This window comes from Vanessa atalanta, unplaced genomic scaffold (genome assembly GCF_905147765.1).
Source record: "Vanessa atalanta unplaced genomic scaffold, ilVanAtal1.2, whole genome shotgun sequence".
Classification (NCBI taxonomy): domain Eukaryota; kingdom Metazoa; phylum Arthropoda; class Insecta; order Lepidoptera; family Nymphalidae; genus Vanessa; species Vanessa atalanta.
In genome coordinates this window covers 1,823-5,000 of record NW_025919964.1, presented here as the reverse complement: position 1 = coordinate 5,000, position 3,178 = coordinate 1,823, and the positions used below count along the sequence as shown (strand labels likewise).

Here is a 3,178-nt window from a genome sequence, read left to right as displayed (position 1 = left end):
CACATCGAACGCGGATACCGTCATATGTTCGAGAAACGTCAGTCAGTCTATTGAGTCGGTTACGAAATAATAGACATTACGACATTAAACATTGAACAGTGTGGTTTATATTTTTATACAGCCGGCCCTCAGACAGGAGTGGTCCTGGATGTTTCTCCACGGACCGCAATGTGCGTTCGAAATGTCGATGTTCAAATGTGTCCTGCAGTTCACACTATGACGCGCAGTTAACTGCGTTCTTCATCGACCCGCGAGCCAAGTGATCCACCGTCCAGGGTAATGGTTTTTAATTTGTTTTATTTTTATAATTTCTACGATCACTCGAACGATTCTATACGCCAGTGATATGAGTTTATTTTTTTTTTATTTTTTTTTTTTTTTTCGTTTTTTTCTCTTATTTTTAGTATACAGAGAAAAATTCAAAAAATTAAAAAAAAAAAAAAAAAAGTTAAAAAAAAAAATAAAGTACAAAAAAAAAAAAAAAGAAATATACATTTTATTTGAAGATGACGATGTGCGTTAACACATCGTACTTTCCTCGAAATCGACATCGAAAAATATCAGAATAGGACGCGTTACACGACTCTGGACTCTGACTCGGACACACTGCTGTGTGAGAGAGAGAGAGTGAGAATCGCGTCCTCGCATCGAAACGACACATTCCGAACGTCGATATTTGTGTTTTAGAATTTTATTATCGTTCATTATCGCACTCTTTCGAGATTGATAATTTACGTTAATGATCCTTCCGCAGGTTCCCCTACGGAAACCTTGTTACGACTTTTACTTCCTCTAAATGATCAAGTTTGGTCAACTTCCCAGCAACGCCGACGGCCGTGAAGCCACCGCGTGTCGGTCCGAAGACCTCACTAAATCATTCAATCGGTAGTAGCGACGGGCGGTGTGTACAAAGGGCAGGGACGTAATCAACGCGAGCTTATGACTCGCGCTTACTAGGAATTCCTCGTTTATGGGGGATAATTGCAAACCCCAATCCCCAGCACGAAGGAGTTTCAACGGGTTGCCCGGGCCTCTAGGCCAGGGAGAACATGCTGATTCCTTCAGTGTAGCGCGCGTGCGGCCCAGGACATCTAAGGGCATCACAGACCTGTTATTGCTCAATCTCGTGCGGCTCGAAGCCGCCGGTCCCTCTAAGAAGAATTTTAATACGCCGCCAGTGAGTTGCTCGACCGAAATCGAGCACACCTAAATGACGACGCCTATTTAGCAGGCTAGAGTCTCGTTCGTTACCGGAATTAACCAGACAAATCGCTCCACCAACTAAGAACGGCCATGCACCACCACCCACCGAATCAAGAAAGAGCTATTAATCTGTCAATCCTTCCGGTGTCCGGGCCTGGTGAGATTTCCCGTGTTGAGTCAAATTAAGCCGCAGGCTCCACTCCTGGTGGTGCCCTTCCGTCAATTCCTTTAAGTTTCAGCTTTGCAACCATACTCCCCCCGGAGTCCAAAATCTTTGGTTTCCCGGAAGCTGCCCGCCGAGCCATTGTAGTAACGTCGGCGGATCGCTAGATGACATATTTACGGTTAGAACTAGGGCGGTATCTAATCGCCTTCGAACCTCTAACTTTCGTTCTTGATTGATGAAAACACCTTTGGCAAATGCTTTCGCTGATGTTCGTCTTGCGACGATCCAAGAATTTCACCTCTAACGTCGCAATACGAATGCCCCCAGTTATCCCTATTAATCATTACCTCGGAGTTCTGAAAACCAACAAAATAGAACCGAGATCATATTCTATTATTCCATGCACGAAATATTCAAGCGGCATTTTGAGCCCGCTTTGAGCACTCTAATTTGTTCAAAGTAAAATTGTCGGCCCATCTCGACACTCACTGAAGAGCACCGCGATAGGATTTTGATATTGAACCGGCGTTTTACCGCCGGCTCACCGACGATATGCTCCGCAGACGTGTCAGTATCACCGCGGATGCGGTGCACCGACAGCGCGGCGCACAAATGCAACTACGAGCTTTTTAACCGCAACAATTTTAGTATACGCTATTGGAGCTGGAATTACCGCGGCTGCTGGCACCAGACTTGCCCTCCAATTGTTCCTCGTTAAAATATTTAAAGTGTACTCATTCCGATTACGAGGCCTCGAAAGAGTCCCGTATCGTTATTTTTCGTCACTACCTCCCCGTGCCGGGAGTGGGTAATTTGCGCGCCTGCTGCCTTCCTTGGATGTGGTAGCCGTTTCTCAGGCTCCCTCTCCGGAATCGAACCCTGATTCCCCGTTACCCGTGACAACCATGGTAGTCGCAGAAACTACCATCGAAAGTTGATAAGGCAGACATTTGAAAGATGCGTCGCCGGTACTGGACCATGCGATCGGCAAAAGTTATCCAGATTCATCAAAATTAACGACTTCGGACGAGACGCCCTCCGTCGATTGGTTTTGATCTAATAAAAGCACTCATCCCATCACTGGTCAGAGTTCTGATTGCATGTATTAGCTCTAGAATTACCACAGTTATCCAAGTAACTGAGTAAGATCTAAGGAACCAAAACTGATATATTGAGCCATTCGCGGTATCGCCTTAATACGGCTTGCACTGAGACATGCATGGCTTAATCTTTGAGACAAGCATATAACTACTGGCAGGATCAACCAGGGAGCTAACCGAGACTTGTTGAAGTCGTCAATTATTCTTCTCGTTTCATATTCGCATATAAAATACACACAAACTTATGCATGCATGTACAATATACGCACAGTATGAAACGAGCGTCTCACCGTATCGTCGATCGCGTTAGACGCGATAGATTTTAACGGTTGACTCTTATAAAAATTTATATGAGACACAAACGCGCTTTAAGCACGCGCGCGCGCGTGCGCTATAATATATAACGCGACGACAGCGGCGGCGGCGGCGGCGGCGGAGGCGTCTTCACATAATGACACATAACGGTCACGAATTCGAACGTTCTAAACGAGATCGAGTTTTTTTTTCAAAATAACACTTCGCACACGACGTGTACGTATGTATTGTTCAACGATTATTATCGTAAAACATTGGGATCGACGCCCGGTGTTTGAGTGATCGTACCGATACTCGGGTTGTGTATTTTTTGTACATGATAAATGTAAAAATTAAAAAAAAAAATTTTAGAAACGACCGTTCATATATAATATAAAAATTATACACACTATAC

General features: G+C 44.6%; 2 non-coding genes across 2 annotated transcripts; both read right to left on the bottom strand.

Annotated features, from left to right (window-relative positions):
• Positions 1-122: 122 nt before the first annotated feature.
• LOC125076478 lies at positions 123-279 on the bottom strand. Its single transcript, XR_007120437.1, has one exon. It is a non-coding gene; the product is annotated as a 5.8S ribosomal RNA (ribosomal RNA).
• A 458-nt stretch (positions 280-737) lies between these two features.
• On the bottom strand, positions 738-2,640 carry LOC125076480. Its single transcript, XR_007120439.1, has one exon. It is a non-coding gene; the product is annotated as a small subunit ribosomal RNA (ribosomal RNA).
• Positions 2,641-3,178: the final 538 nt, after the last annotated feature.